We start from the raw sequence: 17,985 nt of genomic DNA on the forward strand, positions 1-17,985 counted from the left end.
AGAGTACCCATCTAAAAAGCTATAAGCTTCCTTGCCCGCAACTCTTTCAAGCACATGTTCTGAATATGGCAAGGGATAATGATCTCTCCTAGTGGCTGCATTAACTTTCTTGAGGTCCACGCACACTCTTAGTTTCCCATTATTTTTTGGCACAATGACTATTGGAGAAACCCATTCTAAGTGCTCAATAGGGTATATGAATCCACATTGGATAAGTTTTTCAATCTCCTCTTGTACAATTTTGGCGTACTTAGGATTCATTGGATAGGGTCGTTGCTGGATGGGTTTAGCAGTGTTGATCATGGGAATTGTATGTTGCACCACAGAAGGTGGAACGCCCCTCATGTCATGATATGTCCAAGCAAAGATATCCTTGTATTCCTTGAGGAGCTCCTTAAGTACAGCCTCTTCAGTTTCGGTAAGGTCTTGAGCAATAAAGACTGGTTTAGACTCCTCACCTGGTTCTGCTAATTCTATCTCTTTAACTACCGCTGGACCATCATAGACTCCACTGCTTCCATTGGCAGGTATTCGTTCGGCTTTGGCATACACAACCTTTCGCTCCCCCATGGTATAAGATTTAAAATGTTCAGGAGCCGTATGTAAGTCAGCAGGCTCTTGTCCTGACGGAGACCTTTCTTTTAGTTCTGCCTCCTTTTGTTGTTGTGCTAACTCTCGGTTTTGACGTCTTCTTATAGTTCGACTCAATTTAGGCTCTGTAACCTCCAATTGAGCGAGGTCAATGGGTCGCGGGCTGCACCACATGACACTCTGGAGATGTTCACCCCAATTGTCTACTAGCTTTCGATGAGCATCACATGCCCCTAGATAGCTAAGCCATTTTGCAGTAGATCTTTCCTTGTTTATCCTAGCTCTCACATTTGCTCGATATCGTCGTCTCTTATATGACCTTTGTTTCTCGTTAAGGTTTTGATTTTGGTAAATGTTTGAACTCGACTCGCTTGATAGGTCTTCGCTTGTATCTTCTTCACTCTCATATAAATTACCATAGATGGTCGTACTAGACCTTGAGTGTTCAGTTTCTATACTTGGCTCAATCGATGTTTCCTCAGGTTCTGAGTCCATTTCTTCCTGAGATTTCGTTTCTGATGTGTATTGGCCTGAAGTCTTTGAGGAATCATCGGTTTCACTCTCAGGTAGGTGTGCCTCTTTCTTATCATCGGATGTTACATGCGCTGTACCTAACATGTTTACTGGTGCCATGTGTGGTATCTCTTCCCCATCTGGTGTTACCCAGGTTGTTCCTCTAGCTCCCCATGTATCTATAGTTGCCGCTAGGTGTACCCAATCGACATTGTCTGACTCAGCCATTCCGGGTAGGATATCCATATAAGGAGAGTTCTCCCCAATATCCGTGTCTTCATTACACGTGTAACAATACTGTAACTTAGAGCTGAGTGAATTGTTGTGTCTGATCGATTATCAATGATGAATTTATTTCCTAGAGGATGCGTTCGACAACTTAAAAGATCAACTCGAACGACAGAGTCTTGGAACTGTAAGTAGACGTGGTTTTTGGACCAGTCATGCACCATTTTTGCTTCCCTCATGAATGGACGCCCTAAGATCATCTCAAATGACATAGGATGCTTGGAAAAATCCATAACAATAAAAGTTTGCCTTACCTTGTGTCCCAAGACCTTGATTCTGAGATCCTTTAGCATTCCAATAGGCGTAACAATAGATCCATTAGCCATTTTTACCACTACGATTGTGGCTTCAAGGTGAGGTCGCCCCATAGACTCCCAACAACTCTTTGTCACCATGCTGACTCCCGCACCACCGTCAAGGACTCCCTTTACAGTTAATCCTTTAGTAGTGATTGGTAGAGTAGCATTAGATTCATCACCTTCAAAGTATTGCCCCAACTTGTTAACGGGTACTTCAATTACAGATTCATGTCCCGCTAGGTCAGATGGTGGTGCTAAATGTTCCTCATCATTCATTACCGAGTCAGTTTTGTTCATATGTGCAAACTGTGGTAATCCGGCCTGTAATTCTCCATTGAGGAAGGCTCGAAGAGCTGAGACTAGCTCGGGGTCTTTATATAGTTTGGACATGATGGTGGTTCTAACTTCTGAAGACATGAAATCCATCAATTTGGCAACATTTAATGGCATCTTGTGGGACGTAGGACCCTGACAAGAGAATGGTGAAGATGGAATCTCCACTTCCTCAAGGGGGTCCGGCATTCCCTCATTGAACATTCTCTCTAGTAGGAAAGGTGTGTGTCCACTTTCAGATGTCCTACCCTCACTCTCTTCCCGAATGATACTGGGTATAGCTAACGGCCTGTAGTTCTTGTGAGGTTGAACTTGTGTGGGAAACACTGTGTCCGACATCTGGATATGTTTGGGTTCAGGTTCTAATGTTCGTTGAGTTTCTTCCACCAAACCCCTCAGTTGTTGGACTCGTTCAATTTCCATTGTTGGGTTTGGGTAGGTTCCAATCTTTCTCTTGCAATCCTCATTTTTTGCCTCTCGTGGCTTATCTTGGGGGTTCGCAATTGGGTGGTTTAACTTTGAATACTCTTTTGGTGTTCGTCGTAAGTCCCTCTCGTGATCCTCCTCACTGGCTTTTTACTTTGTAGTAACAGTTTTGGTCTCCGTGGTCTCTATCGAATCTGAGTCATCCTCAGGGTCATTCATATACACGGGATCCTCTCCTGTCCCTATGTTAGTCCTTGAACTAGGTTTTGAGCTAGAAGCATTAAGGGATTTTCTTCTTCGTGTTTTCTTCTTTCTCGCTCGGCCAATGGATGCAGCATCTCTCTCTTCGAGGATGTAATTTTGCTTTTGGAGCATCGACCGTGTGAGTGCATTCACTGGTGCTATGTTTATAGTTGGTGGTGTCCCATCAACAATATCTATTTTGTTCAATGGTGTGATTTTCGGTGCGTTTGGATTGTTAGGACACTGTGCGATCAAATGATCTATGCCACAACGATTACAAGTGAGTATTGGCATTGCTAATGCACTCCCTTGACTTGTTTTGCATTAGTGCAGCATTCTTTTGCATTCTAATGGGGGACTCAGCTACTCGATGTGGTCCACCACATTCGTAGCACTGAAGAAGTGGTCTCCTGGAAAAACTATTAATGTTTTGGCCTCTTGCTGCTAGCGCAATAGCTTGATATACCGGTTTGATTTGTCCCCAATGGTCTTCCATATAGTACATGGGACACTGCTCAAGCATGTCGACTCCATAGGTGATACTAGAGTCTATGTCTTCTTCGCAATGTACATAAGTACTAGATGACTCGCAACCTATTTAATTCATAGGTGTAACTCTTGGATGAGGGGGTTGCGGTCCTAGCACTGGAGGTGGCAACGGTGTGGTTTGGACCACATTTTGGGTTCTAGGGACCATGTGCTGTAATGGCAACTGTTGCTCCATGGGTGGGGTAGGCATCAATGCAGGAACTCGAGGTGAGTCTGCCCAAGCTATAGGCGGTCTATTTTCCATGATGCGTTTAAGCATTAGGCAATCCTTCGCTTGATGGCCATACCTACCACACGCGTTACAAGTCCCGTTAAAATTTACTCTGAAAGTAGGGCATTCACTCGTAGTATGTGGGCCCAAGAAAATTGAGCACCATTGTTGCTCCCTTCTTGGATACATATGAGTGTTTTGTGGAGCACGATTACCCCTAAGGCTTTATTGGATGGCCTTGGTGAGATCTGCCAAAGTCATCTCAAATATCGTTTGCTCTTTCACGATTGGCTTTATCTTCATTGTCTCATGCCCTGATGCTTGCGAGCTACTTGACTTCGGCTCGGCAGACACTTTTTCTCCTGCAATCATTAAATTATCCTCCAATTGGATTGCATTCATGGTGACTGCTTCCCAAGTAGTGATACCTCTAATGACTAGGCCATTATAGATACTTTCATGTCGTAGTCCCCTAATGAATCTATCGAGCAATTGATTGTTGTTGAATCGCTCGTTTGGATTGCATTGAGAATTCAAATTCTTTAGGTGACTAATGAAGTCTCTCACGGATTCACCTTCTTCTCGTTGGGCTTTCTGGAGCTGAGAGGCTACACCCCAAAGTACTCCCTCTCGTATGTATTCTTTTAAGAACAGTCTCCTAAGAGTAGAGTAGATCGTTTTCTCTTCTACTCTTAAGGTTCTATACCAATCTCCAGCCTTTCCGCTTAGGGTCAAACTCAAAGCCTTACACTTATGTAGCTCATTGTGCTCTTCCAAGGAATCACACACATGTTCAAAGACTTCCATATGATTTCTAGCATCTCCGTCTCCACTGAATTTCTGTGTGAGCTTAGCTACTTGAACTGCCTTGCTCCTAGGCTCTCTATCGGGTGCACTACGCATGTTTTCCACAATAGAGCGACCGATAGTTTGAGCAAATGCTGCCAAATCTCCTATTTGAGCAGGTATAATGGGTGTATGTGCTCCTGGAACCACATGTGAGATGGGAGTTGGCCTTGGCCTTGGCATACGCCCGGCTCTTGGGTCCCAAATTTCGTATGGTGGTGTACCAGACGGTGGTCCAAAGTTTACAGGCGTGGCCCTAGGCATAGGGGGTGCCGATATGGCATGTTATTATTAAATGGCATAACTCCACTTGTATAAGAGCTTGGATAATTCCATTGTGGATTGTAAGCTCTTGGAATAATCGGAGGTGTAGGAGCTACATGAGGCTGAGGTACGACAGGTGCACATGATTGATACATACATGTAGGTATAGTTGGGGGACACTGTGCTACTAGGCATCGGCGCAGTGTTAACAAATGAACTCCATGGTGTACTTCTTGTCATGCTCACCACTGGGATATGCATGGTAGCCGTAGTGTCATTAAGAGAAAGATGAGCTAGATCTGGGAAGGTAAAGATGCCACTTGTGGGCTCAGATTGTACTGAGGCTCCTGGCGAAACAACATATGGAGGATCAATGGGGCTCATTGAGGGAGTCTCCATTTGTGACAGGGTTGGTTGGTTGGCCTTTCCCGTATCCAAGAATCTCATTAGTCCTGTTGAAGGCATGTTGATCCCTGTGTTCTGTCTTTCTAACTCGACAATCCTATGGAGGACATCACAGACTTTCTATTGTTGCTCATCTATGCTAGTAGCACCCGATGTGGAGTGTATAACATCTAACCAACCCACATGATAGGTGTGTCCTGTGTACCGATCAGTTAAAGCTTCTGCTTGTAGGTCATACTCCCAATTTTTGTTTAGGAATATCCCATCTAGGCCTGGCGTGCTGGAGGTTTCCCTCAAGGTGGAAGCAATATTGCTCCCCATCTCTTGCCCCTCCGTGACTGCTACCTTGGGAGCACTCGGTTGCTTGGTTGGCATGATTGTTGTCATAGGAGCCTTTGCTTTTAGGCTTCGACTTTGTTCTAGCCTTCGTAGGTTCTCAATTTCCCTCTCCCTTGTTGCTTGCATATAGCGTTCGATCTCTTGTACTTCGGCAAAACTCCTACCATCGGGTAGTAGAACCTCAGAGGGAGATAGTCCTAAAGGATCAGGAGGTGCAATGGATGGAACATTCACATGTACACTCTCAAGAAGAATAGGGTCTATTTTAGGCATGAATGATGAATTTACTTCCCCACTCCCTTCATTTATTTCATTAACCGCATGTTCGGAGCGAGTAGCTCTACTAAGGGTCTCTTTTAAGCGGCTAAACACGCTGGACCCGGGCCGTGGGCCCATGTCATGCATGTCTTGACTTGAAATATCAGGGTTTGGTGTAGGATACCCCTCCATGACTTCGTAGTCAGAGGAAGAATCACTAGACGCGATATGAGGATCTTGGGTCGCGCTACCTTGAGTCCCGGTCGAAGGTCCAGAACCTAGGGTGGAGGAATAATGGGTGCCCGCGTAAATGGAGGCACTACCAATATGCTCGTGCTCTAACACTCGTCTAGAGCGTAGGTTCATATGACTTGGATCCCCTAGAAGTGTCAGTGAGGGACCGTGAAGGCTGCTCACCTAGTAATTTTGGGTGTTTTGCAACCCAAGTCTTTTCTTATTTATTTATTTTTTGATGTTTTGGTCCTTTTTTTTCTGACCCAGCTATAGAATAGAACGTATGCTAGCTCAAAATGAGCGTCTCGGTCAGAGGGACGTGCCGTGCTTTACAGCCCTCCGTTTGGTCACTTTATGCCCTCGGAATCCCTAAAACCGTCAATTTCTAGTAGGGAACTAGGCCCAAATTAGAAAATCTAAGGGTGCAAGTGGGAAGAGAAGGGAGGAGAGTGGAGGACTTGCCCCACATGCTCTCATTCCCTCTTGAGGGGGTAGGGTATATATATAAGAGTGAGTCTAGTATATATCATAAGATTGAGGACTGAGGCTTGGGCTTGGGCTTGGGTTTGAGGAAATGATCCCGATCCCGATCAAAATTTTAGTGTAGCCCCCCCAGTCACTCACGCTTAAATATTTTCGGTTTTTATTTTTTTATTTTTTTTTTGGGCGACGACCCCGCGCGGTTTTGGTGACCCTTTCTTGGCCACACACACTGTCACCTACCTAACCTCCCAGTCAACAGCTCACAGCTCACAGACAGCTCACTACCTTATCTACTTACTAACATTGCTGCTAACCACTAAATAATGTACTAACTAATCTGTTAACTGCTTACTGACAGTGAGCTAATTGTCCACCTACTTCCTCTCTCACTACCTTACTGTGCAAAGACTGTGTGCAGGCAAACCTTGACAGAAAACTGTGTACAGACTATGTGCAAGCAGAAATTGCTAACTGCCTTCCTACTTATTCATTCACTACAAACAAGCTAACGAATACTAATTGTGCAAAGACTGTGTGCAAACAGAAAACACAACATTGTGCAGAAATCACAGAACTTGCAAACAACACAGAAATTAACAACTTGCAGAAAAACAACTCATTCCTCTTCCTCTTCCTCTTCTTTCCTACTACAAACAACTCATAGGAGAAGCACAAAGTGCCTCTTGGGCTTAGTGCAGGGAGATTCCCCGGCAACGGCGTCAAAAATGTGTGCTCCTTGCTGCATTGTCGAAGCAAGGGACTTGCCGATACACCGTGTGCGGGCCACAAATGGCTCCAAGCACACAACAAGACTAATCTAGCAAGCTCAAAAGAGGGCAATGGTGTGTCACTCACCGCTCTATGCTCCTGCCGTGGAGGATTCCTCGCCGCGAAGAAGAAGGAGACGCCGCTACGTCGTGCTCAATCGCTTCACCGCCGTTGTGCCGCCGCAATGCTCGATCAAGCTCTCTCTCTCTCTCTCTCTCTCTCTCTCTCACATACACACACACACACAAGGAGGTGAAGAAGAAGAAGATGGAGATGGAGATGGAGCAAGAGCACTCTTCTATTGCACAAATGAGAGAATGAGTGAATTTTAGGTTTAGTTGGCTTTTATATGAGCTCACCCCATTCACACTTGGGCGCCCATGCTTAGCCAACTAATCCCTTGAATGTCCCAGTTAGAGTGCGCCTCTCATCGGTGATCACTCTTACCCTTTTCCTATTGGTCGGACAAGCCCGGTACCTGACTCTACCAAATATATAATACACGTCCGTCGTAGGTGATGGGGTGTCTGTGAGCCGTGAGGGTTAACACGCAGCGATCGAGCAGACCGGACTGGTACGGAACCGGCCCCCGATGAATCTTTAATCTCTAGCTTCTGTTGTCGGGCTCGTGTAGCGTCTACAGGCTTGTGGGCTCAATGCTCTCTCTCTCTCTCTCTCTCTCTCTCTCTCTCTCTCTCTCTCTCTCTCTCTCTCTCTCTCTCTCTCTCGGAGTGCAAATTGGATCAAACCTTTGCACATAGGAGGAGATATAAACAATGTGAACAACTATCGCACTATAATGGTTGGCTCTTTGATGGAAAAGTTATTTGGATGTATCATGGAGATGAAGATAAGTGAATGGGCTGAAAAAAATGACAAATGTGTGCTTGGCCAAGCTGGTTTTCGAAAGCATCATAGCACTATTGATCACCTTGTCACTCTTCGAGTTCTTATGGAAGCGTCTCGATTGAAAGGAAAAAAGTTGTATTGTTGCTTTGTGGATTTCAAGAAAGCTTTTGACATGGTACCGCGATGAAATCTTTGGAGACGTATGCAAAGCCTTCAAGTGCCGAGAGATGCATGCAGTCTTTCGCATCTACCAAAAAGTGATATGTTGACTACGTATGAGAGATGGAATTTCAGAATTTTTTGCAAGCACCATTGGTGTCAAACAAGGATGCCCACTTTCCCCAACCCTCTTTGGGATACTCATTGATGAATTGGAATGCATGGTTCTTGATTTTATGCAGCAAGAAGGCATAGAAGAGGTTAAGATCGGAAATGCGGTGATCATGCTTTTGCTTTATGCCGATGATGTAGTGCTCTTAGCACATACCTTAGAAGATGCACAAAAGATTACGAGTGTCTTGGAATGCTTTTGCCTACATAGCAGGCTGGTCGTGAATGGATCCAAAACCAAGGTTATGCTTGTAAAGACCCTCAATGACAAAAATCCATGCATTGTATACAACAATGAGCAACTTGAAGTGGTAGATAGCTTCAAGTACCTTGGCCTTGAGGTTCCATCCAATCATAAAGGGAAGGATTGCACAATGCGTCACTTGGAATCCGTAAAGAGGGCTTATTATGCATTTGAGAACATGTGCAATGCTGGAGAGATCAAGTGTTGGGCTCTCAAAAAGTACCTCTTTGACATATTGGTGACACCAGTGCTTCTTTATGGAGTGGAGGTGTGGGGTGGTGGCATCGGGAAGTCTACTTGGAAAGAGTTTGAGAATGTCCAAAAGCGTTTTCTCACCAACTTTCTCCAAGTCAAGACACAAACACCCTACATGCTCTTACTTCTTGAGTCCGGATCGCTTCCCATTGAGGTCTTGGGCATGCAGAGGGTTGTGGAGTACATGCTTAAGACACAACGTAGCCCTTTGTATCGACTTCCTAGAATCACATATGAAGCAAGTCAAAAGGTCCAAAAGACATGCAAGAGCAAAATACTAAGTTTGGGGTGGATGCTTGACATCAAGAAATGGTTTAGAAGATGGGATGCATATCACTCGGTCAAGGATGTGTCGATCGACTCCCAAGTTAATGAGGACTTCTTACAACGCCAATGTATCACGGCTTGGGAGAAATTCAAGGGTTCTCGCTTCAGCCATTACACCACACACGTTGCCCCAAACTACAAATATCTCTTCTTCTCCGAACGAGGTAACCGAACCCATCCCTACATCCTTGAGCCCATCCCGTTGAGTGTGATCCGCACCATTGCCTCCAGTCCTCTTAGCTCCCATTCTCTGCGTTGCAAGACAGGATGTTGGGGCACAGGTGAGAAGTCTCATCGACTTTGCACCTTATGCCCTCGTCAAGTGCGAGAGAGTGAGTACCACACACTACTTGAGTGCTCTGCTTTTGACCACATTGGGTCCTCTTTTCCCCACATATTCAACCATGAGCTCTCCCTACATACCTTCCTCTCCCAGCCATGATGTGGACTCTCTTATTGCGACGCTCATTTCAACCATTTTTGAGCATTGAGAGTCACTTATGACCTCCACTCACACCATGTGACATGTTCATTTGGTCCCATAGGTCATATTTGACCTTCGAAGACGATAATAGAACTATCTCTCTCTCTCTCTCTCTCTCTCTCTCTCTCTCTCTCTCTCTCTCTCTCTCTCTCTCTCAGTCCTCCATAGCCATTGCAGGTGATTGCGGCGCAGCACAAAGTCATATCAACTAGCTTCTCATTGCCAACCATATTCAGCTTCAACGAAACCTCTCTCTCTCTCTCTCTCTCTATGAGTACTGTGGCATTGTTTTGACTGTCTTCATTGTCGTGTCAATAGTATCCTCGCACGTTCCACATGGAATCACATAATACTCATAATGACAGTAAAAACCCCCTTTACCTTCCTCCATTATCTGCTACACAGCATATCCCAAGGGATCTTTTACCGAGTCTACGAAAGTACTGGGCTGCAAAGAAGAGGGAACAAAGAAACATGCAAAAAAGGATGGCACGAGCACAAGAGGATGATGACATTGATGAGCAGGAGGCAAAGAAAATCTGTAGGGCAGTTGCTAAGTGTTGGTGTAATAAACAAACGAGCTTTCTGAGGGTCTTCAATGGAAAATTCTACAACAACTTCTCAGTCATCCAACGTTCTTAGTGTTGCAACCCACATCGGAGACAGTTGGGAGGCTGATTTTCTCTAACATTTGTCATACATTGTATTGTATAATTGATTGAAGAGCCTTTTACATATATAGCTTGCCATGAAAAGTTGGCATGCAAAGTGAACTTTGAACTTAATCTTATCTGCATGCCTTATGAGGCTTGTTCCCATGGGCTTGACTAACCGGACCAGGGATTGAATACCCAACAATCCCCCCCTCAAGCCCGAACTAGACATACCACTCTCATGATACCTCAAGTTTTAAAAGTACTCGTCAACCGTGAGTTTTAGGTTCTCTCACAACCAAGGGTTTTGGTATTCCCATAACCTGGTGCTAGGTCAGTAACCCCCCCTTGAATAGATAGGGTGTAGGCCAAATATTTAGCTACCAAAAATGGAGTTTTTGGTTCACTTCCAAAACTTGGGTTTCAGATGTACCCAATAACCTCAAGAGAGATAGGAAAAATAGGATGAGAACGAGGTCTTACCACTTGTGTGGTAGTGTCTATAACCCGTACAAAATTTGGACATGGCTGTACCTGACATTTGATAAGCTAAAAACAAGGCTTTTGACAGAAAATATATGATTTCTTTTGACAATAGACAAAACCAAAAAAGATACCTATGACACTAAATTGGTAAACAACAACTGTGAACCTAGTCTTCAAAGAGTTGCCATATTCATACGTCCTCGCATTGATGCTATCTTGCATGCACTGATCAAGTAGGTACCCATAAATTTTGGTTGCATTGAGCTTGACTCCAAAACTGTCGCACCTAATGTTGGCATCACAACCCAAATCTTGCATCTGCATGGTTGAGAATTTTGGAGAACAAGTATCTTATCTTTGAGATTTGTGATATGCCACAAAAACTGCCAACCTTTTGAGATGTTGTTGCACCACCAAATCCCAAACCGTTGCAGACAGTGTTTCAAAAAAACACCTGGGACTACCAATGCAGGTACTTTTGATATGATCGCAAAAACAGCCTCAGGAGGCGTTTTGAAACGCAGTGAGGAAACTTGAAAATTTGCCAGCACTTGACAGCGTTTTGAAATGCAACCGGGTCTGGAAGATGTTCCTGCTACGCCCAGATGCCAGAAAACATCAGCGTTTTGAGAGGTGTCGCTTTGCCTTGATGACAATTTTGGCTGCGTCTTCTGCAGCATATCAAAATGCCTACCCGCTTGGGCTATCCTTGCCTTGCCAGCACCAAGAGCACCATGATCTGATACCATATGAAGGGTGCAACTATGGGGGATGCCGCCTGAGAGGTGCCACGGCGAGAAGGGTGGTGCAGAACGAGAGAGAGAGAGAGAGAGAGAGAGAGAGAGAGAGAGAGAGAGAGAGAGAGAGAGAGAGAGAGAGAGAGAGAGAGAGAGAGAGAGAGAGAGAGAGAGAGAGAGAGAGAGAGAGAGAGAGAGAGAGAGAGAGAGAGAGAGAGAGAGAGAGAGAGCGAGAGAGAATTTGCCACAATAAGAAAAATAATACGCTATTGTATTGTATAATTGATTGAAGAGCCTTTTACATATATAGCTTGCCATGCAAAGTTGGCATGCAAAGTGAACTTTGAACTTACTCTTATCTGCATGCCTTATGAGGCTTGTTCCCACGGGCTTGACTAACCGGACCAGGGCTTGAATACCGAACAAACCCCCTCGCAAACCTCATCATGAGCTCGCCGTTGGAGGGGGCAGACCGGTAGACCGTCTAATACAAAAGCTTGCATGCATCGTGAAGGTGGTCATGCACCTGGTGGAGGAAGATCTTAGTCTTATTCTTCTCTGGCACCTTGAACATTGTTGACCACTGTTCAGGTGGCAGGTCCTTGTCTGTTAAATCCTTGGGCAGCTTGCCCTCCATGCTCAGTCCATATTCCTCATGCAATTGCAATGCAGAATAGAAAAATCTGGAAAGTATCGGATACTCCATCGATCCTGCAAGCAAAGCCATGGAGAAAAATGATTTGCAACCAATGCTGAGAAATAGGATTTTTGGTCATGCATTGCTATGAGGAGCATAGACATGACCAAAACGCGATGTAGAACTCACCTTTTCGAGCATATTTTTCAACCGACAACATGCATTTGGAGAGGGAAGTTTCAGCGGTTGTGTTTGTTGCTGGGGTCTATAGCGTCGTGTTGGTTGCAAGGGACTACTGTGTCGTGGTTGTTGAAGGCGTCTGCTGTGTCGTATGTGTTGCGAGGGTCTACTGTGTGGTGGTTGTTGCGAGGGTGTGTTGTGTTGTGGTGTTTGTCGCAAGGGCCGCCTGCTATACCACCTCCATGCTCTGAGTTGGGTTTGTGTGCTTCCTTGAGGGAGTGTTCTTCTTGGGAGTCATCTCTGCAGTAGGTGTTGCAGCAGCCTTTAAGCTTCCGTGTCGGGGGAAATGGGGGCAGAGCTCAACCAAGGCTATGGCAGAGCGCAACGGGTGCAAATGGGGGGCAGAGCGCAACGGCTACAACATGCAATGGGGGAAGCACGAGCTATGGGAGCAGAGCGAGCACACAAGTACAGGTGGGATTCCGAGTGACAAGCTAGTTGCGTGAGAGGAAAGGAGAAAGAGGACAAGGAGTGTCTAGGCCATGATGACTGTAAGTTCAAAAAAAGGGGACCCACTCCACCCCGTAATGGATCGCATGTATCTAGATTATAGGTACATAAATTATACTGCATGCAAATGTAGAATTTCCCTCTCCCTCCTTTCCCAAATTTGAAAAACATTGAATTTCCCTCCACCTAGGTGCTATTGGTGGTAAACCAAAAGGTGCAAAAACTGGTACCACCTAAACATGATTTCTCCAAGTTGGTATATCTTGGTTTAAGTTATCATCACAACATACCACATTCGGTATTAATCACTTTGCACCATGAGTCCATCATTATGAAAAGACGTTACTTGCGAATATAGTGTCCAGATTTCAACAAAAACTATAACAACACACCACATTCTGCATTGATCGTTTTGCACCATGACACCATTATTATAAGAAGAATTTACTTGCGAATATATGTCAAGATTGCAATAGAAAATATCATAATACACCACATTCTGTATTAATCGTTTTGCTCCATCATTATAAAAAGACTTTACTTTTGAATACAGATTCCAAAATTCAACAGAAAGTATCATGACACACCACATTGTGTATTAATCGCTTTGCACCATGACTCCATCATTATAAAGAGATACAATTTAACTCAATAGTCCATGAATATACAAAAAGCTTATATTTGTCAGATAATCCGAAAAAGATCACTGTTTACAAAAGTGACCAAAGTAAACTAACATCTAGGCATCATCTCACTAAGCGGACACAAACACACCTTCGAGTTGAGCTCTAACATATCTAAATGCTCACTCATTGTCTGCAATGCCTTTCTCTGTCTAGGTGGCTGTTGTAAGTAGTTTTTTTGCATTATAGCGACAATCATGTCGCAATCAGTTTGCTTTCGCTTTTGCCATGGCACATTGTAACGATCCGAAAAATCTTTGCACCAATCAAGTAGTTGCTCAATGCAGAAAGAAACTGCATAGGTGTCAGTGGCTTTCGAATACGGACGGGCCGATTTTGGGTTTTAAAGCTTGGGGGCCCTCCAAGGATGTAGGGCATGCTCTGTGGTGTTTTTGATGTTGGTTGCTGGCTTCTCAATTCCCACTCGCAGTGCCAACCCCCAATCAATGACACCCACATGTGACACACCCTCCTTAGTGAAGTAAGTCATGATGTTCCATGGGGGCAAGCCACAATGTATAATTCCTTTGCTATGTGCATGTGCCATGGTCTTCACTAGAGCATCCATAAAAGAAGGCGCCCAATTGAGCATATGTTTTCACATCTCTAACTCTTGCTCTGCGGAAGGGCGTCTAGGATCTTCTTTTTGAGTCGCCGGTATGTTAGAAAATTTGCCTTTGGGTGGTGGAACACACTCTAACATGTCACCCAGATCCATTCCATTGAAGCGAGGAAAAACCAGGGACCATGGATCTTGGTGTGTTTGTGCTATCCATCTAGCGATGCCCCTGTGGAACAATTGCACGCTCACCTCTAGAGAAAAAGATTGGAAGCTCTCTGCTGCATCTCCTTTGAAGTTCTTGACCACATACTACACTTTTGGTGGCAACCAAGTGACTCCTTTGATTCTGCACTTTGACACAACTCCATAGCTTCCTTTCCCAAGATTTTGACCACGTTTGATAGCTTCGGGGGTGAGGTAAACACCAATGGCACACTAAGACATAAAATGGGTGCGTAATGAATGCTTGCGGTCCGTCCTAGCTTCTATATCTGATCTTCCTACTACGCATCTTGAGAGGACACTGCTGAATAAAAGATGGATCTAGCTTTGTGGCTATGGACATCTTGAGCATCAATATTGCGCACTCTTTTTGACTTTGACCTCTCTACACGCCATATATTAATCCAATGTTGTAGCTTGGCTAGATTTGCATCCGCTGGTGCATCAACACCCAGGTCTGTTAAGCATTGTATCATATTGCCCACAATACTATATATAAGCCTACGGATAGCCTTTGCATATACAGCTGAGAAGTGTGCCTGAACTGCTTCAATTATGGTATCAAAGAAACGATCTCTGTGCATCTCACTCTCTAATATAGAGGTGATCTCCTCCGTGGTCAGGGCACATATTCATGTGATCAACATAGTTCTGATCTTGGTTTTTAACTCCTTCATTTCCACAGGATCCATGTATGCTACAATCATCACATATTTCAGGATTTTTAAAGACAACATAACATTTAATTTTATAACAAATATATACTTCATGCATTGAAACTAACGACAACACTAGCTTAAAGAGTAGGCAATCATTTAATGAGAGTGACGACACCTCCAACCCAATAGTAGGGTTGATGCTGAGACAACCGCTAAACTAACCCAACAAAACAGGGCATCATTCAATGTAGCTAATGACACCTCCAACCCCCAATAGTAGGATTGATGCCAATAGCAACGCCGAACTAAGCCTAAAAATCAGGGCATCATTTGATGAAAGTGATGACACCTCCAACCCAATGGTAGAGCTGATGTCGAAGGAAACACCAAACTAGCCTAAAAGCAAGGGCATCATTCAATGCAACTAATGACACCTCCAACCCAATAGTGGGGTTGATTCCATTAGGAAGGAAATGGGGCCTAAGGGGGCCTCTTTATTTGCCATGGGATTAAAAAGGAGATTATGGAAGGGGCAAATGGGTGGATGCCATGTGGAGTGAAATAGGGGGTATGGCAGGGCCTAAAAGTAAGTGGTCAAACTTGTACTCTCTTATAAAATATAAAGAGAAAATATCTTTTAAATTCAAAAAACTAAATTGTTCTCAAAATAATTGAGTAAAAACCAATCCTTTCTCTCTCTACTAGCTACCAGTTTCTCCCTCCCTCTCTCCTAAAAGGGGGTCCCTCCAAAAACGTGTTGATCATTCCCTCCCTCTCTCTCTGTACTATACCATCTCTCACTTCTCTTCACTTTACCTTTTTTCCCTTTCCTTCCATTCAGTTTTCCCTCCCAAAAGCTCTGCAACAGAAGTTTGAACCTCCTTTCCCTCCTCAACCTTACTGCATTCTTGAGGGTTGCGTTCTCCTCAAGCTGAAGTTCTCCATTTCTCCACGGGCTTCATGAACTAAACACCTCTAGCTAAAGTTGAAGTCTACAACATATCCTTGTGCTAGGTCATCGCTCTTTCCTTCCTCAATAGGTTTCCTGCTCCTTCTCCATTAAGCTCTCTAGAGAGTATCTACTTCCCTCTCAAGCTTTGCAACATTATCTTCCACATTAAGCCAACAAGCAGGTGGAGTAGTATAGCAGTAAGTGGCATCCTTCACCTTTGCGTACCATCAGGAATCTTCCTCTTTATACAACTGACATGTGGTTACTTCTAGGTAAGCCAGAACTGTATGAAATTCAGGTACAAGTTCCTATATCACATGGAATAGCTGTCACAAGTTTAAGTGCAGAAGCTACCCTTAAACTATGGTCAAAGGTAATCAAAGACAGATTCCTAGTGGTGGATTCATTGAAAATGAGTACACATTTGATTTTGTCCAAGAAATGGGCAAAGGCAGTTGAAGAAGAACCTGGATTTTCAACAATGGTCATCACGACTAGCTCTCAAGAAAGCCAGCCTATGACCGCTCCAAGATTATCGGCTGCCGACAAAGGCAAAGCCAAAATGAGCCCACAAATGTCCTACCAACAGAAGAAGCCCCTTAAATCAGAGTCTTCAATCCAACCCAGAAAAGTTCAAGATAGAGCTTCTATATTAACTGACCACATGCTTCCACATGAAAGGCAGACTCCAAAGAAAACCTTTCAACCGAAATACCCTACACTGCGAGATCACCGCCGCCAAAGGTTTTCAACGTCTACATGAAAACTGAAGAAATAAAGGTCAAGGACCCAATATGGGTAAATGAGCCTAGCCAATTGACGAAAGGTAAACACATGGGATGGATAGCCTCCCACTACAGCTTAGCAGATCAAGGCTATTATGAGGGTCAAAAGAAACTTTGGTTACCAAAACCACAGACCTCGGCTTATGTGGTGGATAGAGGTTTCAAAAAGCGTCCCCAAAAGCAACAAAGCTCATATTTATATCGCCAAAGGAGACCAACCAACAAGGCTCGCCAAAGGGATGCAGGAAATTTCAAATCCAACTGGCCTTCATACCAACATAAAACTTCATCGATAAATACCCCCAAAAATGGCACTCTTGTACATCTCAATACGACATCAAAAACATCATGGGAAGTGCCATCTACAATTCTTCAAGCACAAGGTTACTATCAAGGAAATCGGAGAATCTGACTACCAAAGATGCCAGGTAAACATTCTTCAATCATACGACTTTAGCTTGAAGATAATCGCAAGTTCACGAAAGGCAAAATCAAGGACAATGTCACAGTCAAGGCAAAGGATATCTGCAAAGACACGCTAATCACACGATGCAGATACAAATGGGTGCCAAAAGAACCACACGTACCGAAGAAGATTGAAGTCGTCTCTAGCTCTCAAGAAATGTCAAGACATGATAGACAAAGTGTTACGGAGAATGGAGCAAGCCAATCTTCTCAACCAAGGGACCAACAACAACAAAAAGAAATTTTGACAACCAAGGTCACACAGGTATGGCAAAAGAAACCAATATTGCCAGTATGGTCCTTTACAAATCCTCTCTTTGAGGATGGGAGTTTTGAATTTCAAAACCTATTCTTGGTCGAAAGCTCCTGAGAGTAAGTCAAGTTGCCATAAAAATCATGGCATAAGAGTCAAGAGTCGGGCAGCTGAGCCACTAAATGAGCAAGCTTGGGTCTTAATATTTTTTGTGGTCTATGAGTCTAGATATTTATATTATAGCTCAAGCTGGAAGAGTTGAGCATATTGTAAAATGGGGTCGCTCATGCTGGATAGGTGAGCATAAGAGTCGAAGTCTACTATTTTAAATGGTGGAGTGGAAGAGTAGTCCAAAAAACACTCACGCACATGAACACAGTGAGGAGAGTGGAAAAAACCTCGTCGACAAAAACCCTTGTTGTGAGTAACGGCAGCTCTTGAAGTCAAATATATTTTTGCTTCTCTAGCTACGTTCACTCCTGGAAGCACCCATTCAAACTCCTCTCGCACCGCATATTGTTTCCCATGCATCTATCTGTGCAAGCATATATAATGTCCCATCATTGGACATTTTCATTTGACACGATTTGTGTTCCACCCATGCACTTACACAACAAAATGACGATGACGAAGCGGTAACAGGTTTCATAAGCATTTTCTCA

This window comes from Adiantum capillus-veneris, chromosome 11, assembly GCF_014529385.1.
Source record: "Adiantum capillus-veneris isolate H3 chromosome 11, ASM1452938v2, whole genome shotgun sequence".
In the NCBI taxonomy this organism is placed as follows: domain Eukaryota; kingdom Viridiplantae; phylum Streptophyta; class Polypodiopsida; order Polypodiales; family Pteridaceae; genus Adiantum; species Adiantum capillus-veneris.